Genomic DNA, 27,431 nt, shown 5'->3' on the forward strand with positions numbered 1-27,431 from the left:
TGGGGCCCCAATGAGTGAGCAAAGGCTTAACCAAGCCAGGACCAGGAGCTCAGAGCCCTTGGCTCCCCGGGAAGGGAAGATGGTTAAGTCCCCGAGGCTAGCTGGGGAAGCCACAGTTTGTGCCCTACTGGAAGAGGATGCCACCAGCTCTGTGCTTGGGCCAGCAATTGGTCACTATTTGAAAACAGAGTTTGCTCCATAGCAAGCAGCCCCCTAGAGACTGGGTGTGGAGGGTATGGAGGAGGGTGCCAGTTAGAGCAGTGAATCCTGCGACAGTCCCACTGCTGCTGTACTCTCGCAGGGGTCTGGTCTTTGGGTTTTGGGAGCCCAGCGCTTGCTACCTCTTTACTTTTGAAATGGTCCTCCCCAGGCACACCCCAGAGAAGAGAAGTGGGAGGCTTCAGTCCCTTGCTTACATGCTTACAGGGTGGAGGGAAGGTGTCTCTGGTGGGAAGGAGAAGGATGAAGAGGAAGGAAAGGGAAGACAGAAGTGTCCATGAAAAACTCAGTAGAAAGGCTCATGAGAGGCAGGATATTGGCTATTTGGGGAGGCACCTCTAGAAAATGACTCACCCTCCCTTGGTTCTTGAGTGGCCCCAGGGAGGCATCACCATCTCCCTTTTTAGCATCCCTCCCATGGGAAGGAAGAGAGAAAGAAAAGGACATCTACTGTCCAGGCAGAGCCAGTCAGACTCCTCTGAGCAATCCTGGAGGGCTTCCAGGAGGAGATGAGCTTTATAGAAGCCACAGGCTACCTGGGAGGGAGATAGTCCAGACAGAGAATCATAGGGAGAGAGGACCACATCCCAGGGTAATAGCTGAGAAGCAGGAGACAGCAAGATAAGGAAAGGCAGTGTGACCAGAGTGGAGGGGGCGTAGCAAGGGAGGCAGGAATCACCCTGTTGCATTAACAGGTCTGGTTGTGTCACTCTCTGCTCAGAACCCCGCAGAGGCTCTCATCCCACTCAGAAAAACCACAAACCATCCTCCCTGCTCTCCTCTCCTATGCCCCTCACTGCCACTCCCACTGCTGAGGCCATGTTGGCCTTCTTCCCGGTCCGCAGCGCATCGCTGCTTCTTAGGCTGTTCCTCTGTCTGCAACCTCCTTCCCTACGCAGCTCCACTCTCACTCTCTCCCTTCCTGCAAAGCTCTGCTCAAGTCTTGCCTTCTGACGTTGTTATGTAAAACTGCAACCCTTCCCTAGCCCCATTCTTGGCCCGCCTGACTTCCTTTGCCTTGCTTTTTTCCCCTCCTCATGGAAGTTATAACTTTCTAACATCCCCCATGATTTATTTACTCTCTCCCATGAGAAAACGAGCTCCGCAGGGCAAGAATAATGGTCTGTCGTTTTGCTGATATGTCAGCACAAGAGACAGGGCCTGACACATAGTAGGTGTTCAACAAAAATTGGTTCAATAGCTAAGAGGGGTAGAGGTGGAAGTGGGGCTGGGAGCCTGGGAATGGAATGGAAACTCATGTTTCCAGGCTCCTTGGTCAGTGGGAGAACGGAAGCCCAGGGTGGGTGGGCAGCTCCCAAGTAGCCACCCAACATGCCAGGAACAGAACTGTCTCACCCCCTGTTATGTCTGTCCCAGCTCTCCCTCCTCCCCACCTTCAGAGTCATCCCTGGGTGACGGTGCTCCTGGCATCTGGTATCCATCAGTCCCTTCCAGAAGTCCCTGTGAAACAAAGAGGGGTGGCTAAAGTGATCCCAGATTGGGGGCAGGGGGGAGTCTGCAGGCAAGCTGCTCCTGTTGCTGACCTACCCCTCCCCGCACCCCCCTGCCCAGCCCTTCCCAGAGCTACCAGCCCGCAGGTTTCACCACCCCCAACACCAAACCACACACAACTCCTGGCTCCAGATTTGAGGGATGAGGAGGGGAGCTGGCAGGAGGGAACAAGGGCATGCAAATGGGACCTGACAGGGGCCGGGCACCTCGGGCAAAGAATGTAAATAAAAATCGGTAAATATTTAGGGGAAATGGAGCGGGAAGTGGGAGAGGGAGGGTGGAGGGGACGTGTTGAATTTCCAACAACATCTGGAGGGCAGTCCTCTCCTCCATCCCCCCTATGCCCCATTCCACCCCATATGGGGGCTTGCAGTTGAGAGAGGGTGGTGGCTCTTGAGGGGGAGGTAAAGTGTCTGCGCTGGGCTGTCTGGATGCGTGGGGGTGGGCACAACTTTGAAAGTCTAGCGTGTTTGCCCGGCCAAGCACACACAAGGCCTCACCCAACCCCAAACTGAGTGCTTCCCTCTAAGCCATTCATGTCTTCCTTTCCACAAGGCCCTGCTGTGAGCCAGGAAGCAGGGATTCTGGGATGAAAAGACAAGGTCTCTCTCCTCAAGGAGCTTCTAAGAGAAGGGACAGCCTTAAGGAGGCCCCACATAAGGAGGGCCTTGACAGAAGTCAGCTTAAGGAACTATGAACTGAGGCCAGGGGGAGTGACATAAAATAGAGGTCAGGGAGCACTTCCTGGAGAAGGAGGATTATAAAAGTACAGACGGACATGGATGAGAAAAGGATGTGTGTGTAGTGGGAGGTGAAGTTCATTTTTAGGGAGATGTAAGAGTATGGAACCTCTATGGGCAAGGCGATATAGGAGGATTGAGCAGGGGGGCAAAGAGAGTTGAAGCTTAGTTACCCCAGAAGAAAATCTAAACTAAGAGCTCAAATGGGGCAAGATGAGGGATGAGGAAAGGGGCTTGAGGAGGTCTCTGCCCTCTACCCCACCATCCCCACCACCTCAGCCAAAGTAGCTCCACCTTCATCTGCTTTACTGATCAGGCTTCTAGGAAGATTTTATTTGAAGGGTCTCAATACTTTCGAAAAAAAATTGAAAACTACTGCTCTCTCAGGAAATAAAAGAAAAGCTTCCCCCCAAATGGAGGCCAAAGCTGGAAAAATGGAAGAGCAGAAAGCAGAGTATCTACCTCTAGCTTCAGAGCAGTGAGCCTTCACGTCCCCAGATTGAGGTTAGACCCTAGGAGGGACTTCTTAACAGGTATTTCAAGCCTTTCTCTTGCCATCCAAGTTGGGTCAGGCCTGGCTCACTGTGCTGGCCTGCCCACCCCATGCTGAGCCGCCCTGGGCAAGAGTGCGGGGGCTCCAAAGAGGGTCCAAGGACTGGAGTGTCATCCTCTGCCTCCTGCTTCCAGTCTGGGGAACAATTGGCCTTTTGTCCAACAGAGGATGCCCAAAGGGTGAGGTCACTCCCGACATGGCTCTCTTTGTCCCAGAGCCAAGGAGACACCAAGGCTGAGTCCAGGCAGCCTCCCCTCATCCTCTGTCCCCAAACCCCTGAGCACTACCCCACGCCTCACTGTCCCCATGAAGGGCTTTTCCAGGGCCACAGGAAGGAACACTTGAAGGTAAGGAGGCTGGTGCGGCAGGCACTGGTGGAGGTGAAGAAGGCATGAGATGGGTAGAGAGGAGAAGGAAGGGGAGCTGGCTAAGTCGCCGGTTTAGAGGGTGATCCTTCTTCACAAGGAGCTCCAGCCACTCATGTGACTAGCCCTACAAAAATGGTTCCAGGCTGGGCACAGTGGCACATGCCTGTAATCCCAGCACTTTGGGAGGCCGAGGTGGGAGGATCGCTTGAGTCTGAGGGACCAAGGCTGCCTCGGTCACTGGCCAGAGAGGCCAAGAGGATGCTGGGAGCAGAGCCAGCACCACTGCACTCCAGCCTGAGCGACAGAGCGAGACCCTGTCTCAAAAAACAACAACAAAAAAGGTTCTAAACCCAAAAGGGGAAAAAAAACAAAAACAAAGGGGTCTGGGCCCCGAGGCCCCCATTGCTTGCATCAGCTTTAGACCAAGAGGCCCTTGGGTGATGTGGATGAACTGGAAGTTCCCCAGGTATTGCCACAGGAAGGGCTTTAAACAGGATTCCCCTGTCCCAGGGGCCCCTCCGCACGGAGATGAAGGGCTCCCTGAGAGAGGGAGAGTTCAGAGCCCAGAGGACAGCACAGTCGGGAAGGGAGAAGGCAGGTGAAAGATGTCTGTGGCCTGGAGGAGCCAGAGGACCAGTCTGAGCCAGAGCATTGCTGAGGAGCTGTGATGGACGGGCCTCCAGGAAGCTCCGTCATCAGGATGGGCTGAAGACAGAGACAACAGAGACGGGCCATTGGCAGGGGTGGTCTAAAAAAGGAGAGGTCACTGTGGTGCCATGAGCACTAGACAGGGAAGCAAGGGCTCCAAGTTCTAGTCCTGGCTCTGCCTCCGACTCATGGAGGAACCCTGGACTAGCTTCCTTTCCCTGGGCCTCAGTTTCCTCCATCTATGCAGTGAGAGCCTTCCAGAGGCACAGTTCTAGTAGTCTGGACTAAGATGCTGGGGGCAGCAGTGTGCTGGAGTGCAGAGCAGGGACTCAGGATGAGGGGATCCTGTGGTCGCCTGCTGGGACAAGGTGGGACCTGGCAGGACAGGAAGGGCTACCCTGAGAGCTGCGGCTCTTGGAGCAGCTGCCTATGAGGAGGAGAGACAGAACTATGGCGGGAGCCAACCATGACTGGGGGCTGGCCAGGGAGGACAGTAGTGCTATGGGTGGGGAGTACAGCTGTCCGGAGGCCACCAAAGTTGGGAGCGTGGAGGGGCGGGTCCACCCCCAGGGCTGAATGGGCAGCCAGAGAGGCCAAGAGGATGCTGGGAGCAGGGGCCAGTGACAGGACACGGAGCGGTGTGACCAGGTCAGCCTCTAAATGTAGATTCTCAGACTTTGGGAGCTTCTGTCCCAACACCCTGCCTCCTCCCCTCCCGCCCCATTCATTCTGGACCAGCCCCCATATCCCATCTTGGTGGAATGTTTTGTGAGCTGAGAATAGCCATTGCCAGGGTCAAGGAAGGGAGGGTCGCCAGGGACTAATTGCCCTAAATAAATGAGCAATTAAGGCTCTTACAGGAAGAATCCAGACTCCCCCCTCCACCCACCACCCTGAAAGATCACCATGGCAACCGCTACTGGCTCCACCCCAGGAAAGGCTGAGCCACTTGATTGGCCCACATTGCTGTCATCGTACAGTGAAGGGTGGAGAGGGTGTGGCTTCAGTCCGGGGAAGCAGGAAGGGCAGGGGTGACTGGTGTGACTTTCTGCTGAAGGTCTCTGGGCGAATTCTCCCAGTCAAACCGTGGGGAAGAGGGGAAGAGTATGGTGCACACTCCATGGCAGTCTCATCCAATCCCCACAGCCTGCAGGACCGAGGCCCCTATGTCGGGCTGCGGGTGTGAGGAGTTGCCAGGAGAAGCAGACACTGCCAGGTGTCCATCTCCTCTCAGCACCCCTCCCCCCGACACACTTCCTGTAATGGCGTCTCCAATGGGGAGGCCATTAGTCCTGCTTAGGGCAGCACCTAAGTACTGTGGCTGATAAATATAACATGAGCCTATCGATTAGAATCCTCCTAGTCCTACAGCAGCTCGGCTCCCTAATGGCTCCCCTCCCCTCAGCACACTGACTACCCACGTCTCACCCCCAACCCCAGGCTGATTTTCTGGTTTACTTGAGGCTGTGGGGCAAACATGAGAGGAGCAGAAGTGAGGTGATGGGGGCAACACCCAGAGCCCAGTCAAAGGGGCCGCTGCTTGGAGACAGGCTGAACTGGTCTGGGCCCTGAGGCAGCCTGGAAGCCCCTCTGTCAGTTAGGGGCAGCTAGGGGAGGAGCCGCCCGTGATTTCCCAGGGCCCCAGCCCTGCGGTAGGACATGGAGCAAGGAAGGCAGAGGGCCCCTACTTTCTGTGAGGCGCAAGACACAGCTCCTTCCCTTGGGGGCTCTCCTGGTAACTCCTCAGAGAAACCTGCAGTGATGCCAGCTCTGGCCCTGTCACCACACCCTCTTCTCCCTGGCATCTCCCACCCAAGCCCCCGCTGCACCTGTCGTGGCCCAGCCAACCCTCTCTGCCTTCATTTCACCCATCTCCAGGGCGTCCACACTTCCTCATCAGATCAGGGTTTTGAGGGCAGGGGCTGTGTCTCCTGCATCAGCTTAGGGCCCCTAAGGGGTAGGGACTGTCTTCCCCAGGGTGGGGGCTTTGGAAGTCATGAGCCTTTTCCCCCAAACCACCAAATTTGGACTGAGGACTGCATAGGGTAGGGTCTGCTGCACCCCCCGCCCCCACCATAAGATAATCAAACCAATTAGGCCTTCAGACTTGTTAACCATCAGTGCTGGGTGGCAGCTGAGACAGCAGAGTGAGACAGCTCTGCCACACCTCCCCCCAGCCTGAAACCCCTCGAGGCTCTGGCCTGCTGCTCGAAGACGTCTGGAAGGGCCTTGGCAAGAGGTGCAGGAAGAGCTCCTGCCTGGGCGCCAGAGGGGGCTTGCTGGGTGGGTGGGGGCACAGGCCTGGGAGGGGGCCTGTGGTTTTGCAGAGCTGTGTCTCTGGATGGAGGCTGCCCACAGAATCCTCTAACAGGAAGGCTGAGCTAGGCTGGCTGCAGCCAGGAAGTGAATCCTTAATGTGCCTCTGGCATTGCTGCTGGGCAAACTCACCACTTAAACACTCAGCAGGCTGGGTGGGGACCAGCCACAGAGCCTGCCTTCCTGGGGGTGGGTTTGGTGCCACAGCACGCTGTGTGCCAGGGAAGCCGGGTGTCTGTAGGTGATGCCATGTGTGCTTCTGGGGTACCTGTCTGCCTGAGTGACATTGTATGAGAGGGGTGGGTGTGCAAGAGGCCAAGGGTGAGGCTGGCCCATTCTCTGCTGTGTCCCCTGTCCCCACCCCATGCCTCTCTTAAGAGATGTGTTTTTGTAGGTTGGGGGTTCGGGCACCATTCTTCTCATGCACATGTCTAGTTGCAGCTGCAGAAATGGTGATTAGGTTGCAAGAACTTCCTCCTGGGCACTGGGTGGGAGACTAGGATGAGCAACACTTAGGGAAGTGAAGGTGCATTAGCACATGTTCTTCAGAGAAACAGAACCAACAGAAGAAAGAAAGAGAGAGAGGAAGGAAGGAAGGAAGGAAAGAAGGAAGGGAGGGAGGGAGGGAAGGAAGGAAGAGAGGGAGGGAAGGAGAAAGGAAGGAAGGAAAGGAAGGAAGGAGAAAGGAAGGAGGAAGAAAGGAAGGAGAAAGGAAGGAAGGAAGGAAATAGAGATCGATATAAACACACACACACTCACACATAATACAGAGATTTATTCTAAGAAATTGGCTCACATGATTATGAAGGCTGAGAATTCCCATGATCTGCTGTCTACAAACTGGAGGCCAAAGCAGGTTGGTGGTATAGTTCCAGTCCAAGCCCACAGGCCTTAACCAGGAGCACTGGTGGTGTAGGTTCCAATCAAAGGACAGGAGGACCAATGTCCTAGTTCAAGCATTCACGTAGAAGAGTGACTTCTTCCTTATCCGTGTTTGTTTCATCCGGGTCTCTGATGGACTGCATGGGGCCCACCAATACTGGGGACGGCAATCTGCTTTAATCAGTCTACGGACATGACACAAATGTCAATGTCACCCAGAAACACCCTCACGGATACACCAAGAATAATGTTTAAATATCTGGGCACCCTGTGACGCAGTCAAGTTGACACATAAAACAAACCATCACAGGATCTCCCCTTTGAAGAAGTTTCTGGAAGGGGCGTTGGCTCTGGGAGACATGAATAAAAGGGTAAGGGATGGGCAGATTCTGCTTACAAGTTGTCTTGGCTCAGGCTGCCGTACCAAAACATCACTGACTGGGTAGCTTAAACAACAGAAATTGGGCCTGGCACGGTGGCTCGTGCCTGTAATCCCAGCACTTTAGGAGGCTGAGGTGGGCAGATCACCTGAAGTCAAGAGTTCGAGACTAGCCTGGGCAACATGCCAAAATCCTGTCTCTACTAAAAATATAAAAATTAGCCGGGCGTGGTGGCACATGCCTGTAATCCCAGCTACTCGGGAGGCTGAGGCAGGAGAATCTCTTGAACCCAGGAGCTGGAGGTTGCAGTGAGCCAAGATTGCGCCACTGCACTCCAGCCTGGGTGGCAGAGTGAGACTCCGTCTCAAAAAAAAAAAAAGGAACAAACAACAACAATAACAAAAACCAGAAATAGATTTTCTCACAGTACTGGAAGTTGGAAGTCCAAGACCAAGGTTCCAGCCCATTCAGTGTCTGGTGAGGGCTCCCTTCCTGGCTGTCTTCTTGCTATGTCCCCACAAGGCCCTTCCTTGGTACATGTGCTAAGAGGTGGAAGCGGGCAGGGAGAAGGGGGATGTGGGGGCGAGAAGAGCTGGGGGGTGCTGGGAGAGAATGTTCTAGTGTCTTTTCCTCTTATAAAGACACTGATCCTGTGGCATCGGGGTCCCACCCTAATGACCTCATGTAACTTTAATGACCTCCTTAAAGACCCCGTCTCCAAATACAGTCCCACCGTAGGTTAGGACTTTAACATAAATTTTGAGGGGACATAGTTCAGCACTAGGTAAGGAATATCTCTCTCTTTTCCCCCGACATTGCACCCTCGCTTTAAAAGATAAACTTATTCAGATTTCCCATTCCAACTGGCCAAGCAAACTACCTCCTGTCTCTTCGCCACCTCTTCACCCCTTCTCCCTTCTCTCCCAGCTTCCCCTTCCCCAGCCTCTCTCTACATTCTGAGGCTGGGGCTGGGGCAATCAAGAGGCTTCAATAGCATGAATTCAGCCCCCAGCCCGGGCTATATTTAGCCTAGTGGCTCAGACACTGGACAAAGCCACTTCCAAGAGGCTGGTAGGGACAGAGTTGAGAGGAGGCTGCCCTTCCTGCCCCTTTCCCTTCCTGATATGGATACCCCTTGGTTGCCCTCCTGGGGTTACCAGGAATGCTGTTCACAGGGCATGGGCTAGGACTTTGTGTGCACTGCATTCTATTTCTAGATCATCCGCTGGGAAGGGAGTTCTGAGCCCCCTGCCCCAGCCTGAACGAGCACATCCTGCAGTGTTCTCCTTTCACATCCTGCTCATGCATCAGAGTCACTTGGGAGCTTTCAAAGCTATGGATGCCCAGGCCCCACCCCTAAAGCTTCTGATTTAATTGGTCTGGGGTGAGGCCCTGGCATCCTTCTTTTTCTTTTTAAAACCTCCCCTAGGCGACTTGAATGCACTGCCAGGATGGCAGACCACGGTTCTAGATCCTTACCACTCAAAGTGTGGTTCCTGGATCAGCGGCATCAGCATGGTGGGGAAGGGAGGGCTTGGCTTGTTGGAAATGCACATTTCTAGGCCCCACCCCAGCCTCCTGAATCAGAATCTGCCTTTTAACAGGGTCCCCAGGGGATTCCAGTGCAGGCTGAAGTTTGAGAATCACTGCTGTAGAGCCTCGCACTGTCACGGGTAAGACTCCAGATCGGTGTCTCCAAGGGTTTTGGTCAGGCTGGAGCAGTGAAGGGCCCTGGTGCTCACCCTGCCTGTCCCCGCTTTCTTCTTAGGACAAGACTCCGGTTTCTTGGGATTTATATCCTGTGGGGGATGGCTGGGTCCATTTCTCCCAGGCCCAGATGGAGCCAATCTAAATTCTCAAATTTCGGTTAGCTGAGAGTGTCTTACACGTAATTCACACTTTGCCTTTACCCAAAACGCTTCCCGACTGTCTATAAGACAAAATGCAGAGTCCTTAGAAGAGCATGGAGGCCCTGCCAAGGTACAGAGCCTTACTCCTGCCACTATCCCCACCCAACACCCAAAACTAAAACCAGACCCAGCACCTCCTGGCTGCCAAAATCCATACTGCTCCCTTAAGGGTGCCTCCTTTGCACTAGAGCATTTTGCATTCGTTGTTCCCTTAGCTGGAATGGCTTTATCTCTCTCTCTCTTTTTTTTTTTTTTTTTTTTTGAGACAGAGTCTCGCTGTGTCACCCGGGCTGGAGTACAGTGTCACAATCTTGGCTCACTGCAACCTCTGACTCCCGGGTTCAAACGATTCTCCTGCCTTAGTCTCCCAAGTAGCTGGGACTACAGGTGCCTGCCACCACTCCCAGCTAATTTTTGTATTTTTAGTAGAGACAGGGTTTCACTATGTTGGCCAGGCTGGTCTCGAACTTCTGACCTCATGATCTGCCCACCTTGGCCTCCCAAAGTGCTGGGATTACAGGCGTGAGCCACTGCACCCAGCCGGCTTTATCTCTTCTTTTCCTATCTGTTTAATAGATTCCTATTTATCCTTCAAGTCTCAGATAAGGTCACCTCCTCTGGAACACCCTCCTTAGTCCTTCAGGCACAGCAAGTGTTCCCATGGCTGTTTGTACAGGCCCCACTCCCGGCACCTATTACATTGTGTCTTTCTATCTCTATCTCTTCCACTAATCTCTTCAATCAGAGAGGCAGTCCCACTCATCTTTGTAACTCTGGTCCCTTAGCCCAGCACCTGGACAGAAGTAGAAGTAATAATAATAATAATAGCTAACATTCATTGAGTGTTCATTTTGTACTAGGCAACATACAAACCACTTCCTATGTATTATAACATGTATTCTCACAGCAGCCCTACAAGACAGATAATTTATTATCCTCATTTTCTTGATGAGAAGTCTGAGGCTCAGAGAAGTGAAGCAACGTGTCCAAGGTCACACAGGAAATCATGGCAGAACTGGGATTTGAACTCAGTCTGTCAGGCTCCAGAGCTCATGTTATCTACACTCTATGGCCACTCAACAGAGCTCCTGAGATGGATGATGGATTAATGAATGAACAACTCAATGATTCCTAGGTAGGAATCACCTAGGAATCATTCACCTATTCATCAACACGTTCTTCTTCAATGTTACCAATCTCCTCTTTCTATCTTCCTTGTTACCTTCATCAGCAAGAATCCTTTGTAGGAATCAAGCAATGAATTGGTCCTGGCTCAGTTGACCTGTTGCAGGGATTAGGATTCTATTTCTGTTTTTGGTGAAACGAATCTCGGGATTTAGACTGCTTGGGTTCAAATCCTGGCTTTACTGCTAACTACCTGAACAACCTTGAGGTGGGTTCCTCCACCTCTTCCAGCCATTGAGCAAGTCACTTAACCACACTAAGCTTCTATTTCCTATATTGGCAATAGTAATTGTACTTACCTCTTAGTACAAGGATTAAATGAGATAATGCACATAAAGATCTGGCCCCTAGCAAAAGCTCAGTTAATGTTAGCTATTGTTATTCTCCATGGCCTGACAGGAGTGCTACTGGGGGAAGGTGAACTGCCTGGTTCAGACTTTTCTCCTCATTCTGCCGGAAGGTCAGGAATAGTCACATCCCAGGACACCAGTCTTGATGAGGAAGATGGTTGTCACGTGGTGCCAGAATTCCTTTACTCAGCCATGCTTCTCCCTGATAAATTCACGAAGACCTCCTGAAGGGGAGAGGAGAATTTTGACATTGCTGGAGATATTATTCAAGAGATGGCTCAGAGGGCTGAGGACTGAGGGTGCAAGGAAGGAGGCAAGGGTCCCTGAGCCTGCGGCCACCACAAGCTCCAACAGATGCTCTCTCCTGGCTGGCTGCCTGCCCGCCTCTCCACTCACCCAGCAGCACTGTGGGTGCTGTGTTAAAACCTGGAGGAGACCCCTCACATCATCCAAGCCTCAGGCCTTCCTTCTTGGCCCTGGGACAGACGCTTGTTGGCACCATTCCCCGGGTGGGCACGGAAAGGACAGAGAGCAGGAAGGGGGGACCTTTGTCCAAGCCCCAGTGGCAATGGCTCCTCGGGTCAGGGCTGGGCCAAGGGGCCAATGCACAGCCTCCTCCCTTCATCCTTCTCTGCCCCATGAGGAATGTCTTCTCAGACTCACCAGCTTGGCGGTCGACTCTGCTTCACAGAGGGGGCTGTGTCCTGCCATCCAGGCTCCTCTGAAGCCCCCATTGTCGGGCCGGGGGGACTGGGGCAGGCAGGGGCCACATCTCAAAGGCCTGAATGTTCTCAGAGGTGGGAAGGCCGAGACGCTTCCCGGAAGCATTGGGCTAGGGGACACCTGGCTCTTCTCTGTCTCTCTGCACTGAGCCCTGGCTGGCCACAAAGAAGGCTTCCCAGGAAGTGGGACAGTTATGGGACATCCTCTGCATTTGCCTGCATTGGGTCAGGTTGTTCGTGAATCTGGCAGATAGGCTAGAGAAGGGGGAAAAAACCCAAAAACACATAGTTAAAATAATATAGGCTATTTTTGTAAAGTCCTGCTGAAGACCAGGCATGGTACCATGGATTTCACAACTATCACAACCCACCTTGAAACAGCATGATAATTATCATCCTCTGGATATTGCAGATGGGAAAATGAGACACAAGGACATTCGGTAAGCTGCCTACAGTTACACATGCCGTAAGGGACAGAGCTTCTGGGTTGAATCCAAGAAGATTCATTGCAGAGCCCATGTCTCCAATGACTATGCAAACCAGGAATGGCAGAATACTCATGGGGAACACAAAGATAAATAATGCCCACCTTGGCTGGGTGCAGTGGTTCACGCCTGTAATCTCAGCACTGTGGGACGCTGCGGTGGGGGGATGGCTTGAGCCCAGGAGTTTTTTTTTTTTTTTTTTTTTTTTGAGATGGAGTCTCGCTCTGTTGCCCAGGTTGGAGTGCAGTGGTGCGATCTCGGCTCACTGCAACCTCTGCCTCCCGGGTTCACGCCTCTCAAGTAGCTGGGACTACAGGTGCGTGTCACTGCGCCCGGCTAATTTTTTGTATTTTTAGTAGAGACGGGGTTTCACCACATTAGCCAGGATGGTCTCATCTCCTGACCTTGTGATCTGCCCGCCTTGGCCTCCGAAAGTGCTGGGATTACAGGCGTGAGGCACTGAGCCCGGCCGAGCCCAAGAATTTAAGGCCAGCCTGGGCAATGTGGCAAGACCCCATCTCTACAAAAAGTTTTAAAAAGAGCCAGGTGTGGTGGTGCGTGCTGTGGTCTCAGCTACTCAGGGAAGCTGAGGTGGGAGGATCACTTAAGGCCAGGAGGTTGAGGTTGCAGTGAGTCATGTTTGCACCACGGCACTCCAGCCTGGGCAACAGAGCAAGACCCTGTCTCGAAATAATAATGGTAATGCCCATCTTTCGCCCTTCAACAACCCCTGAGGCACCTGTAAAGATCCCACAAGTCTCCCAAACACAGCTGAAAATCCTGTGCTAAATCTTCTCCCAGGTTCCTTCCTTAGTGGGGTCTCCAACCTCTGATTCCTAGATTGCTTTAGTCTGGGGCCGGCTTGGAGGCAAAGGACAATGCCCACTCACCCCCCTCTGCCCACCCACCCCTTTACTGCAGCTCCACTAGCTTCCACTAAAGCCCCTTCCAGGCCGGGTGGAAAGTACTAGTGCATTTTTATTCTGGGGCATGAGGCCAGCACTGCTGGAGGAAATAAAGGCTCTGAAAGGAAAATACAAGATGTCACTGATGGTTTTGATAAAAGCACAAAGACTTGCTCATCTAACCACGTGTAGTCCATTTCAAAGTAATCATTCCATGAGGCCCCCAACACTTTGGGAAATTCCTGCTGTGGGCCAATCTTTGAGCCAGCAGCTCAGGCTTCTGGTGATCCTGGACAGAGCCAAAGCTCCCTGCCATGATGGGTGAACCTGAGTTTTGGGAACAGCCAGGAGCCACTTGAGTCCAGCATGGCAAGTGAGAGGAGCCTCCTCCAGTTGGACAGGTAAGCATCTCTCAGAACATAGCCCTGGGGCAGACATTACCCTGTGTGCAGTGCCAGGTGAGGTGGCAGTGGGCGTGACCCAAAGATGACCAGGGGATTCAGGACATTCACTGTTCAGTGAGGACAAGACCCATCCCGGAGCAGTCTAGGGTAATGTGGACAACACATGTGTGGCGTCCTGCAGGGTGGGTCTTCCCTCTATAGGAGGCCCTGGGAGAGGGCAAAGAGTAGAGAAAGTGCTGTTACAAGACTCAAAATCAAGTATGTCCAAGAGGTTACCTCCAGCATGTAGAGAGGGGCTTATAAAATCCAGGATTGCTTCCTGAAGGAGGTAGGCTTTGCCCTGGGCTTAAAAGGATAGGTTGGATTTGGACAGAGTTGAAAAGGAAAGGGATTTCAGATAGAGGGGATGAGCTGGTTGGTGCCATTTTGATTAAAATAAATCAGTCAATAAAACAAACCCTAGCCGAGCATAGTTGTCACAGGAGGTTGAGAGGTACTGCAAAGTCATGTTTAAAGTTCCGACTGAGAAGTGAGACTTGAGCGCACCTAACCTCCACCATTTACTAGCTGTGTGGCCTTGGGCAGATGGCTTAATCTCCCCTAGTCTCGGTTTCCCCATGTGAAACCTGAAGATAATAATAGTGGCTTTCTCCTAGGAAGTTCTGAGAAGCTGGTGCTTGGTTACCAGCCCATGGTAAGGGCCCAGCCAGTGTCAGTTCTTGTGTCAATGACATCATCTCCTTAAGAGGCTCCTAAAGAGACCAGGAAACTTAGTTCTCAAAAAGGGGTCCCAAGCTACTCTATGAGTCATGGAAAACAGGTGAGATGCCACCTGCCCTTCTCCCAACAGGGCTAGTGGGGAGGGGAGGATCTTTGTTGTCCTTGGAAGTCTATCATCACAGCCTTGGCACACCGTCCCTTGTGATGTCTCCTGCTTCCAATCCATCAACAAATCCTGTGGGTTCTTCTAAAACAATTCTCCCACCCTTGCCCTTCTCTCTGCCTCCAACCCAAAAGCAGCAGCCTCCTGAGGGTTCACCCTGGCCTGGTTTCTCCCCTCACCAATCCTCATCCTCACCATGGCCTCCAGAATGATCCCCCCAGGGCAGAGCAGATCATACCTTTCCCCAGCTCAAAAACCTTCCGTGGTTCCTACAGCTTGCAGAATCAAACCCCGCCCTATCTACCTTTCCAGGCTCCTTTCCAGACCCTTCGGTCACACTGGGCCAACCACCTTCAGTTCCATTTGCCTGAAAAGTCCTTTCTCCCTTCTCTGATGGTTAAATCCTAGACATCCTTAAGTTCCGGTGCAGACACCTCCTCGCTAGAGTCCCCCCAGACTCCACTCCTCGGCAGGGACTGTAGCTCACTCATGGCCGTCTTTTTCTAGAACTGGGCGTGGACTATGCATGAAAGCAGGGGCCCCAGTCTGCAACCGCCCAGAAGGACTGTCAGGGACCACCCTCAGGGCTGACATTACTGCTGAAGGAGGCTGTACCCCACAAAATCCCTGGAAGAGAACAGGGTGGGGCTGCAGAAACCTCTACAGAACCTGGCACGGATGCCAGCAGCCCGGATAGAGCCCAGGCGGCTGTGTTGGCACCACTGTGCTGCCGGAGATGAGGGTGAGACAAACAGCAATTAGCCAAGCACAGGCTGGGCTCGCAAGGCTAATTACCAATTAGACGGGGCCGAGCGATTAGCAACAAGAAAGAGACAGTCAGCAAATAGTCACTGGCGTGGCAAAGCGGAAGGTGGGAGAGGGGGTCATCTCTGTTTCTGCCAACAGGCCTGGCCTCCTGGCAGTTAGTGTAGCTCTGTTCTAGGGGAAAGGGTTTCCAGCAATGCAGGGGACTGGGGAAGGACCTCAGACCCTCTCGGGGGACTTGGGCAGGTTTCGCCTTCTTTTTGATTCCCAGAATTATCTTCAGAGTGGGGCTCAGAGTGCTTCTAGGTGGTGCTGGGGTGATGCTGGTGGGAGTTTTGACACACTTGGCCAGGTGAGCTCAGCGGAACCTCAGAATCTCAGAGCAGTTGGAGCCTTCCTGCCAGACGCCCATTGGGATGCATTTGTGTCTGGAGTTTTGCCTGGTGTGGCTGCAGGGAGGGAGGGAGGGAGGGGGGCCAATAGCTTCCTTCCTCTCATCTTGGCTCAGCACTTCTTCACTATGTCTCCTCTCTCTCCGTCCCCTCCCCTCCCCTCCCCTCCCCTCCCCCCCACCTTCCTCTCTTCCCTCCACTTTTCACTTTTTCTCCCTCCCTCCATCCCTCCCTCCCTCCCTCCCTCCCTCCATCCCTCCATCCCTCCATCCCTCCATGCCTCCATCCATCTTCTCTGTCTCTCCATCGCTTACCTCTCTGGCTTTCTGTCTTTATCTCTGGCTCTCTTTGGGTCTCACTCTCCCACCCTCCCTGAATCCCACGTGGACCCCACAGTCCCTGCTTTTGCTTAGGGTGGGGTCTCCTCCACCGCAGGCAGAATTGAGACCGTACAGATACAATGAGTTCCTGATCATCACAGCCAGGCCACTCTGGGGTGAGCTGTTCCTGGGCTGGGAGAGGGTGGAAGGGGGAATGGGCCTCCTCCCGCTTTGGGATGCTTATGAGGGAAACAGTGATGTGTGTGAATGATCCTACAAGAAGGCTAGATCGGCCGGGCGCAGTGGCTCACACCTGTAATCCCAGCACTTTGGGAGGCCAAGGCAGGTGGATCACCTGAGGTCAAGAGTTTGAGACCAACTTGGCCAACATGGCGAAACCCTGTTTCTACTACAAATACAAAAAAGTAGCCGGGCGTGGTGGCAGGCACCTGTAATCCCAGCTACTTGGGAAGCTGAGGTCGGAGAATTGCTAGAACCCTGGGGCGGAGGTTGCAGTGAGCCAAGATTGTGCCACTGCACTCCAACATGGGCGAGAGTGAGACTCTGTCTCAAAAAAAAAAAAAAAAAAAAAAAAAAAGGAAGAAGAAGAAGGCTAGATCATAGGACTCCACCTCAGACAGATTCAGAGCCAAAATCAAGTTCAACTCAGAGTCTGGTTACTAGTCTCCACCTGCCATTCACTTCTTACCAGTCCCTGGTCTACTTGGAGCCTGGGGGCCCAGGAACCTCAACCTGCTGAAATGGCAGGACTTCCTGAGTCCAGACGGACCTTCCCAGGCTGGGCCTGCACGGAGGTGGTGGTGGTGGTGGTGGTGATGACAGGTGCACTGTGTGTCTTTAGGGGGTTGGGCACAAGCAAACCAGTGCAACCTGTCTCAGCCACTACCCACAGGGTCTGTGTTGTAGACCAGACCTTCTGGGGCCCATGGAAATTAGAAGGAAAGGACACCACTCTCCCAGAGATGGGATGACTCATAGAGATAGGGATGGGAGAGGAGAGGGGGTTCAATGAGGGGAGAGATTCAGTGAGGAAAGAGGTGGGAGGTCCATTAGTGAAGAGGTCTCTGAAGGAAGATGAGGGCTCTGATCTGGAAACAAGCTCAGGAATTGCAGGCCTGGTCAAAAGACCTGTGCGTGCATCTCTTAATCTTGGCAGCTTCCACAACAGGCGCACTGCACAGGAGATCAAAGCACCCTGGGCTCTCATCCCAGTGTGGGTGGAGCTCCAGGGGCTGCCCCTGCCCCCAGGGACAGGTGGCACATCCCTGCTTCCCCCCACTTTTGCTATGTCCGGAGCCCCCCCACCCCGGAAGGTGGAGATCTCCCTGGCTTGCTCGGGGAAGAAAAGAATGGAGCATCTGCCAGCAGGAATGCGGAAGAAGAAAGGGAGGGGCCGTCCTGGGGGGAGCACGGGAGAGTGTGTGCTTGGATGAGGAGGGCAGTGCCTGGGCTTATGGTCCTGTGTGTGCACTAGTGTGTGCCTGCCCCTCGCCCCCACAGACCACACAGTTCCCTGACTCCCTCCTGCTGTGGTCAGAAGGCTGATGACCAGCCCTGTGGTCAACATCTCTGGGCTCTGAACTCACCCCTCAGCTATGCCCCCTGGACAATAGGGTTCTTTCTGCACAAGATGGGCACGAGGGACCCCGTCATGGACTAGTGACCTGAGGGACACGGCTGCCCCAGGGCATGTCCCAGCTTTGGTCACTCTTGTGGACAGCCAATGCTGGCCTTGAGCCAGGGTGGACCAAAAAGAAAGAGACCTCTCCTTTTTGCCTGTCCCAGGAAGGCTTCCTGGAGGAGGCAGTTCAGTGCTCCCTGCAACTCTATTACATGCCAACCTATGGGTTTTTAGCTGGCATGCATGAGGCCCCTTCAGCACAATCAGGAGATTGAACAGGCACCTGCCAGGAAGCTTACCTGTCTTCCGTGTCAACACTCAGGTGACTTGTGAGTAAATAACAAGTGGATGGCTGGGAGTTCAGCTAGAGGAAGAACCAAATCCAGATCTGATGGGAGAGATGCTCCTCTGCCTGCAGGGAACCAGTCTGGGAACAGCCTTTGAGGTTGGGAGGGGGCAGATGAGGAAAGGGCTCCTCCCAACAAGAGAAAACTAGAAGGGCTTCCTGGGGGGAAGATCAGGAGGACTGCTCAGGTAGGGATTGTCTGGGCCTGGGGAGATACCTTGTAGGAACTGAATGGAGGGTGAAGGTGCAGGGAAGAGCTTCAGGATGGCCCCAGAACTGGCATAGAGACGCCAGTCTCAGCCCCGCGGTCGCACAGAGCAGGGGGAGGAAAGCACACCATCTTAGCCCAGGTTTCTGACTTGAGCCCAAAGCCCTTTCACATCCTCTTCCCCCTTCCCCTGCAACCCACACCCTTGGGGGGGCCAGAGATCAGTGGGGGGCAGGAAGCGCCATTCCAGCCGCTCAGCGCCCTCGGCTGGACAGCTGTTCTGCGCAGCTGCTGGGGGCTCTGGGGGCTGCGGCGGATTTGATTTGATTCAGGCCCCAAAATAGCCATTGTAGCAGGAAGCGGCCCCTTCCCCCAAGCACTCCAGGACACTCCATCCGGGGGCTGAGTTGACACCTTAGAAGTTCTGCCCCCTCCCCGTCCCCCCACACTCACCCCCTGGTCTTCGGAGACCCACTTTTTTTTCCCCTAAGCCCACAGCCGTTCTCCTCCTTGTGCCTCCCCTCTGTCCAGTGCATCTCCACACTCCCCTCCTCCAGGAAGCCTGCCCTGGTCACCCCGCCCCCAGCGCGCCTGTCCCGGCTCTGTGCCCACACACGATCCCAGGTCTCTCCCACCCCAGCCCTGCTCTTTGGGGGCCGTCAGGGGGAGGTCTAGGGCTGGGGTCCTGTGGCCAGGCACGGGCGGGCTGCGGAGGGCACACAAAGACGTGGGCTGCCCTGGCCTTTGATGAGTAATCACTGTTCCCTGGAGCCACGATTCCACTCGGTCGCTTCAGCCCCCCGGCCCCCTCCCCCATCCAGCTCCTCAAATAAGACTCGTTTTTGTTCTGAGGACACAATGCGAGAAAATGTCACCCAGGGGGCGTGCCCCCTGGCCCCAGCCCTGACAACCAGAGCTCTTAATCACCCTGCCTCCTTCCCCTGCAGCGTCCCTCCAGCAGCTGGCTGAGCTGTGGGAGGGGATAAGAAGAAGGGCAGGGGAACCAGTTACCACCTTCTGGGACTGAGACTTCTTCCAGCTTGAGGTCTTAGACGTTCATTTTCCTCCCTCCCTTCACTTGATTGGCAGCTGGGTGTGCGGCCCCCGCACCAGCACCTCACAAAGGCCTGGACCTTGGCGCTGGGTTCTTGGTTCTGTCTCCATCAAAGCCCACCAAGGCCCTCGAAACAGAAGAGGTGGAGGGGAGCCTCAGAAGTGCACCAAAAGCTCTAGAAGGTGGCTGCACCAGAGAACTGCGTCAAAGCTTTGATAAGTGCTATAAGAAAGTGAAAGAGAGTGTAGAGGGTGATGGTGAGAGGCAGGAGGTAGTGTCATCTCTCCAGCCAGGATGTCAGAGATGATCTTTGAGCTTATCCGAGATGATCTTTGAGCTGAGACCTTGATGGAAACAGAAGCTGGTTTGCACAGATTTGGGGAGAGAGCCTCCTATGCAAAGGCCCTGTGGCCTGTGGTGGTGTTAAGGATTGGCTTGGGCCGGGTGTGGTGGCTCACGCCTGTAATCTCAGCACTTTGGGAGGCCAAGGTGGGTGGATCATTCAAGGTCAGGAATTCGAGACCAGCCTGGACAACATGGTGAAACCCCGTATCTACTAAAAATCCAAAATTAGCCAGGTGTGGTGGTGCCCGCCTGTAATCCCAGTAACTTGGGAGTCTGAGGCAGGAGAATCAAACCTGGGAGGTGGAGGTTTTCTTCTGTCTCAGAAAAAAAAAAGCAGCCGGGGGTGGGGGTGGCGGGGATTGGCTTGGAGGGACAAACCGTCCTTCTTCCATTATCTCTCTAAGCATCCCTTCATTTGCCCCAAATAAATAGTCTTTATTGCCCCTCCCCAAATATAGTCTAAGTAAGAAAGATATGCTTGCTATGTAGACCCAGCTTCTAGAAAAGTTCCCCAGCTCCCTTTCCAGCCAAAGGCTGCCTCTAAACTACTATCCAGAACAGCTGAAAACTTCACTGTGGAGGCCTTTCCCCCTCTTGATTCCCACATCTCATACACCAGCCAGGCTGGTCTTCTCTTCCTCCAGTACCTATGCCCACCGCCCACTTTTCTCTCTCTCCACCGCCACTCCTCCACCGAACACCATTCCTCATTCGTGCACTTCAGCAGCCTCAATCTGGTCCTTCAGCTCCACTTTTGTCCTCTATGATGCATTTTCCATGGAGCAGACAGAGCAATCCTTATAAAATGAAAATCAGATCACGTCATTCCCTTGCTTAAAAGCCTCCAAAGAGTTCTCATTGCTTTGAGAGTGAAACGCAAATTCTCCTGTAAGTAAAAGTAGGGAGGATGGAAGGATTTACATAAGATAAATGTTTATGGATTCTCACTGTATATGAGAGAGGGACCAAAAAATAGTCAGATGACAATGACAACAATATATCATTCTGAGTGTATGATTGATTGATTAAATCTGTGTACCTGAGATCCAATAAGAGAGAAATCATCCCGATTCTATATTTTTGGTTCCCAAAGCCCTACTTGGTCTGGTCTCCACCCATGTCCCCCATCTCATCTCCTACCATTTTCCCTTTCCCTTGCTCAGTGGGCTCCAGCAGAGAAAAAAGGAAGAGTGCAATTGAGCGTGCCATTTCCCAGACCATTCATGCATATGCATTCATTCATTCATTCAGCACATGTAGGAAATCCCTACCACACATCAAGCATTGGTTAGATGTGGAGGAACAGAGCTAAATAGGGGCTTACAGTCTAGTGCAGGAGGCAGACAGATGATAAAGAAATATAAGAGGGGTGACGGAAACCTTGCCTGGGACACTTGGGAAAGGCTGAACGGCCTTGAGCTCAGTCTTCAAGAAGTCCAAGTTCACCAAGCAAAAATCAGGGTCGTAGTTCTCGGCTGAGGGGACAGTGCTTGCAAAGGCAGGAACCCTGAAAGAGCACAGGCAGATCAGAGGGTGGGGAGCAATGTGGTGTGGATGGGCCCAGGAGTGTGCTGGGAAATGAGCTTGGACTGGGAAGCAAGGGTCAGACCATGAATGGACTTGGAAGCCTCATTAGGACTTTGGATTTATCTTTAGGCCATGAGGCTACAGCCAAGATTTTAAAGCAGAGATGTGCATAATCAGATTTGTGCTTTAGAAAGAGCTCTCTGGCAGCAGCATAGATAGATGATAGATTGGAGAGAGGACAGACTGGAGTCAGAGAGACCAGCCGGTTCCAGAAAGAAACGATGAAGGCCTGAACTAGGGCAGGGGCAGCGGGAAAGAGGAGAGGTGGGCACATTCAAGGTAAGCCTGTCTGGACTTTTTGGCCACATGAATATGGAAAGAGAAACTGCGAGAAGAGAAGGGTTGATATTTACACCCAGACTTCAGGCTTGGGGGATTGGGAGGGTGCTGGGCCACCGCTGAAATGGACAGCAGCCCGGAGTGGGGGTGGACGGCTAAGCCTTGGGCATATTGGGGTACAGGTACCCGAGGGATGTGTGGGTGGAGGGATCTGGTTGAGTTGGAAACACAGTCTGTGCTTGGAAATAAAACATGCCCTGGAGAGAGAGGCTCAGGTGATGCCAAGAGTGTGGATCTTGGCAGAGGTCTCCTAGTTTCCCAGGGACTTTGCCTCTCACACCTGCCAGAGGAATGTCCCTGTATTGGGGGTGAATGTAGGGGCAGGAAGCTCTGTAATGGGACTGGCTGGTGGTGTGCACTTGCAGAAATCAGGAAAGGCCGAGGGTAGAGGGGCAGCACTAGGAATCACTGGACTTCAAAATCCCCATAGTGATGCCTTAGAAAACATCTGGCTAAACAAAGCTTGCATTTTACAGATGAGAAACGGAGGCTCAGATGGATAGAATGACTTTACCCAAACTGCCCCCGTTTGCCCACACTCTGGGTTGGCAAGGTGAAGTAAAGATTTGCTTTTGACTTACGCACAATCTGTATTTCTATAGATCTGGAGTCCCACTGCCCACCACCACCACGTATGGCAAAGGAGAGAGCCGGAGCACAGGTCAAAGGGGAAGAGATCTGGGGGAGGCTGGGCGACCTGCTGACCACTCTCCCTTCCCACCTGCTGAAAGCTCCCTGTCCCTAGATGGGGGGAAGTGGGGGGGGGGGGTGGGCCACCCTGCAGTCCACTCAAGGACACTGGCTCCTCCTAGCGGACAAAAGGAGCATTACTTTTTGTCCCAGGTCGGCTTGGAAGGCAAGTCCCTGGAGCATAGGACCTCAGTACCCTCTGACCAGTCACCAAATTGGGCCCAGTTCCAGTTCTTCATCCACCAACAGAAACTCCACCTCCCCATGTAGGAGACATTCACTCTGGCCGGAGCTGAGACGACCCTAGCAAGATCCCTTCTCAGGCCACAACTGGGGTGCTTCCACAGTGTATGGTGAGGGGCAGAAGGCTCGAGTCCATCCACAACCCGCCCTGTCCCATCCAAATGCTTCTGGCAAGCCAGAGAGCTCCTTGAGGGCCAGAGTGCTGGCTTCCCCTCTGTTTCCTTAGAGTCTGACACAGTGCCTCTCATGTACTGGGTGCTCCACACCTAGCCCCCGCCTCATCCCTTCTGGCTACAGGTCCCTGCAGACCTGTCTCCTTCCCTGACCCCTCCACCTGACCTCAGAGGACAGAGGGGGCTCAGAGCCCTTCCCAGGGCTTTGCAGCACTTCCCAGAGCCCATCTGTTTTCTTTTTCCACATGGGCTTTTAGGAGCTGAAAATTTTTGCCTATTGGAAAATCTTGGGGAGGGGAAGCGGTGTGATTTTCATGACCTTTCCTCTCTTTTTTCATATTGAATTAGTTGTAAGTCACCTTGAAAAAAAATGGTGAGAAAAAAATGGAAAGAAAGGCTGGGCACAGTGGCTCATGCCTGTAATCCCAGCACTTTGGGAGGCCGAGGTGGGCAGATCACCTAAGGTCAGGAGTTCGAGACCAGCCTGGCCAACATAGTGAAACCCCCATCTCTACTGAAAATTAAAAAAAAAAATTAGCCAGGCGGGGTGGTGCATGCCTGTAATCCCACCTACTCGGGAGGCTGAGGCATGAGAATTGCTTGAACCTGGGAGGTGGAGGTTGCAGTGAGCCGAGATCACATGACTGCACTCCAGCCTGGGCGACAGAGCGAGACTCTGTCTCCAAAAAAAAGGAAAAAAATAGTTAGTTGTGTGGCATCCAATTAGAATGAAATGTCTTATCACTCCTGGCTATGACTACATTTCTGAGGACGCAAGAAGAAAAGAGTCCTGTGTGAGGAGGACATCCTGCCCTAGGGATGAGCTTGGATATGCCTATAACAACGCCTAGCACTTACATAGCCTTGAGGTGTGCTTTTTTTTTTTTAATTATTATTTTTTTTCAGACGGAGTCTCACTCTGTCACCCAGGCTGGAGTGCAGTGGCGCGATCTCGGCTGACTGCAAGCTCTGCCTCCTGGGTTCACGCCATTATCCTGCCTCAGCATCCGGAGTAGCTGAGACTACAGGCGCCCGCCACCACGCCTGGCTAATTTTTTGTATTTTTAGTAGAGACAGGGTTTCACTGTGTTAGCCAGGATGGTCTTGATCTCCTTGACCTCGTGATCCGCCCGCCTCGGCTTCCCAAAGTGCTGAGATTACAGGTGTGAGTCACCACGCCCGGCCTTTTTTTTTTTTTTTTTGAGATGAGGGTCTCATTATGCTACCCAGGCTGGCCTTGAACTCCTGGGCTCAAGCAATCCTCCCACTTCAGCCTCTGGAGTAGCTGGAACTACAGGTGTGTGCCACTGTGCTTGGCAACCTTGAGGTGCTTTTGTGCACCGCTTTGAAGCATGAGAGCTGTGCTCATTTTGCAGAGTAGGAAACTAAGGCCAAATGTATTGCCCAAGATCACAGAACTGGCAAGAATGATTCTCAAGTTCAGTGGCCTTTCCCTACAACAGAAGTCTCCCTTTACATGATCCGTGACCTTTCAGAAGCCTGTTTGGTTATAACCTCAGGCTTAGTGACCTGGGGGAGAATGGATTCACAAGATGGACTCAGATACAAGGTCCATCTTCCCTCCTTTCCTTCTCCATCCCTCCTTCCCTTTCTTTTTTCTTTCCAGTGAATTCTGTGCTCTGTGTGTCAGGCCCTGGACTCTGAAGGCCAGGAGATCCTCTCTAGTCACTTCTGTCTGAGCGTTGACAGTTGCGCTGTGCCAGGCAGGGAGCAGCAGGAAGGAAGGGAGGAGCCGACGACAAACAGCTGGTCTACCCAGGTCACTGCCCAGGAGGCCCCTGTGAACTTAGCCACAGCTCAGGTCCCTGAGATGACCAGGATGGTGTCTCCTACTCTGTGTGTGTCGGATGACAGTGGGGGGAGCAGAATGGTGTTACCAAAGTCCCTGGAGGGCTGGAGCCATTCGGGAGGGGTGGTCCTAAGGAGGCTGCAGTTGTTACTGCCAAAAACACAGCCCAAAGCAAAGGGAACAAGGAAGAAACACTCCAACTTCTCTCCCAGGCCATTCCGTGCCAGGGCCTCCCATTGGCTAAAAACACCTGGAAGCAGCTGGCAAGTGAGCCAGGTTGATGTAAGCCCCAGGGACTGTCCTTTCTGTTCACAGTGTAGGACAGCAAATGCATCTGGGGATTTGAGGTTCCACCAGGAAGAACCAGCATACTCATATATACTTAGTATTCCCAGGGCGTAACACAGTGTCTGATACAGAGTAAGCACTCAAGAAATACTTGTGAAATGAATACATAGAGTAGGGGTAATAACACCTACCCAATGAGGTGGAATAATAAAATAATAATCATATAATTTAATAATAATAATCTGGAACATCCGCTGAGCGCCAGTGCTCTGCTCGGGAAATCATACACGTGATTTTAAGGGACAAGTGTATGCCTACAGAGAAGATGTTCACTAAGCATGTTTATTCCCCTTTCCTCTCCTGAATTCATTCTGTTTTATCAAACAATGCCCGGAGACCATGTACCTTGAGCGTAGCATCGCCTAAAATATAACGGACTCAAAGATAAATTGACATGGTCCTGGTCTCCAGGAGTTTGGGGAGTGGACAAACAAGCTGAGATACAAGTGACCTAGTGCTAAGGCAGTCACCTGGTGTGTGGGGAAGGCACGGCACTTCCAAATTTCACTGCAATAAAGAAAACAGGTGAGAGGAAGAGAATGAGCAGGACACAGACTCTGGGCATCCCCATTAGCAGGGATCTGAGAGCCACTGTGGAGGAAGGCCAGGTTACTAAGGGAAGGCAGCATCAGGACAGGAAGAGACTCGAGCCCACACTCATCCCAGAGACCAGCCGACTAGCCTGCCCCTGCCTCCCTTCCTTCTTTACTCCATCACCATGAGAAGTCCAAGCCTGAGTGGTCACCCAGCATCACGCTGCCTCTCATGCCTCACACTGCTCTGCGTGTCTCCAACCCCACTCAATCCCCTATTCCTCCCAGCCCCACCACGGTCCTCCTAGCTCGTCCACAGGCCCTCTGGAGCTCCTGGTCTGTGATTGGCAAATTCTCTTCTGTTTTCACCTCTGCCCAGGACACCGCCCCACTTCCTGGCAGCCTCTTCTACAGCCTTCTCAACCGGGCCTTAGAGAGGAGTAAGAGTCGGCTGGGTGAGGTGGCTCATGTCTGTAATCCCAGCACTTTGGGCAGGCGGAGGTGAGAGGATCACCTGAGGTCTGGAGTTCGAGACCAGCCTGGCCAACATGGACAACATGGTGAAACCCTGTCTCTCCTAAAAATACAAAAGTTAGCCAGGTGTGGTGACAATCAATCACCTTACCCCTTACCCTAGGCAACCACCAGTCTGCTTTCTGACACTATAGGTTAGATTGGTCTTTCCTGGAGCTTCATATAAACAGAATCATTATAATTTACACCATTTTGAGTCTGGCTTTTTTCACTCATCATAATTTGAGATTCATGTTGCTGCTTGTAGCAGTAATTCCTGTTCATTGCTCAATAGTATTTCATTGCATACCACTGATTTCCACCTATTCGTTTTTTGATAGACATTTGAGTTTTTTCCAGTTTCAGGTTATTATGAAGAAAGCTGATACAGGCCAGGCATGATGGCTCATGTCTATAATCCCAGCACTTTGGGAGGCGAAGGCAGGAGGATCGCTTGAGCCCAGGAGTTCACGACCAGCCTGGGCAATATAGTGAGACCCCATCTCTAAAAAAAAAAAAATTTAAATTAGCCGGACACAGTGGTGCATGCCTGAAGTCCCAGCTACTTGGGAGGCTGAAGTGGGAGAATCACTTAGGCCCAGGAGCTCCAGGCTGCAGTGAGCAGTGATCATGCCACTGCACTCCAGCCTGGGCCACAGACAGAGTACAAGTCTTGTATGGACATTAGTTTTTGAAAAAATATCTAGGAATGAAATTGTTGAGTTGTATAGTACATATATGTTTAATTTCATAAGAAACTGGCAATAGTTTTTTTGAAGTGGTTGTGCCATTTTACACTCCCACCAGCAATGTTCCAGTTACTCTACATCCTCACCAATAGTTGGTACTGTCAAAATTTTCGTCATTTTAGTGGACGTGTAGTAGTAATCTCATTATGGTTTCAATCTGCATTTTGTTTTTTTGTTTTTTTTTTGAAACGGAGTCTTGCTCTGTCACCCAGGCTGGAGTGCAGTGGCGCAATCTCAACTCACTGCAACCTCTGCCTCCCGAGTTCAACGATTCTCCTGCCTCAGCCTCCTGAGTAGCTGGGATTACAGGCATGTGCCACCACACCCTGCTAATTTTTATTTTCAGTAGAGATGGGGTTTTGCCATATTGACCAGGCTGGTCTTGAACTCCTGACCTCAGGTGATCCACCCACCTCAGCCTCCCAAAGTGCTGGGATTATAGGGGTGTGCCACCGTGCCTGGCTAATTTTTTTATTGTTTGTAGAGACGGGGTTTCACCATGTTGGCTAGGCTGGGAGAACCATTTTTTAAAAAGACTACCCATTAACCATTGGATAACATTGTCATCTTTGTCAAAAATCAGTTGACCATACATGTGTGGGTTTATTTCTGAATTCTCTGTTCTGTTGGATTGAGAACCAATACCATACTTTCTAGATTACTGTAGCTTTACAGATGGATGTACACGATATCCTTCAGATACACTAAAGCCTCCAACCCTGCTGTCTTTTTCAAAATTATTTGCCAATTCTAGGTCCTTTGCAATTCCATATAAATTTTAGAATTAGCTCGTCAGTTTCTACAAAAAACTTTCTGGAGTTTCATATGGCATTGCTTTCAATCCATAAATCATTTGGGAGAGAATTGACATTTTAACAATACTGAAATTTTTCGTCAGTGAATAAGGTGTAT

At 52.4% G+C, this 27,431-nt stretch overlaps 1 long non-coding RNA gene across 2 annotated transcripts in view; it reads right to left on the reverse strand.

Moving 5' to 3' along the window:
* Positions 1-9,886: 9,886 nt before the first annotated feature.
* LOC129054963 (uncharacterized) overlaps positions 9,887-27,431 on the reverse strand; it is a 42,329-nt gene continuing 24,784 nt past the window's right edge. The window contains exons 1-3 of one of the 2 annotated variants that reach the window (XR_010137975.1): positions 17,881-18,434; positions 11,727-12,040; positions 9,887-11,287 (exon numbers count right to left, since the gene is read on the reverse strand). This is a non-coding gene — a long non-coding RNA (uncharacterized LOC129054963). Of the gene's footprint in view, positions 11,288-11,726; positions 12,041-17,880; positions 18,435-27,431 lie in introns of those variants that run through there. The other variant, XR_010137974.1, reaches the window with a different exon arrangement.

This window comes from Pongo abelii, chromosome 19 (genome assembly GCF_028885655.2).
Source record: "Pongo abelii isolate AG06213 chromosome 19, NHGRI_mPonAbe1-v2.0_pri, whole genome shotgun sequence".
Taxonomy (NCBI): domain Eukaryota; kingdom Metazoa; phylum Chordata; class Mammalia; order Primates; family Hominidae; genus Pongo; species Pongo abelii.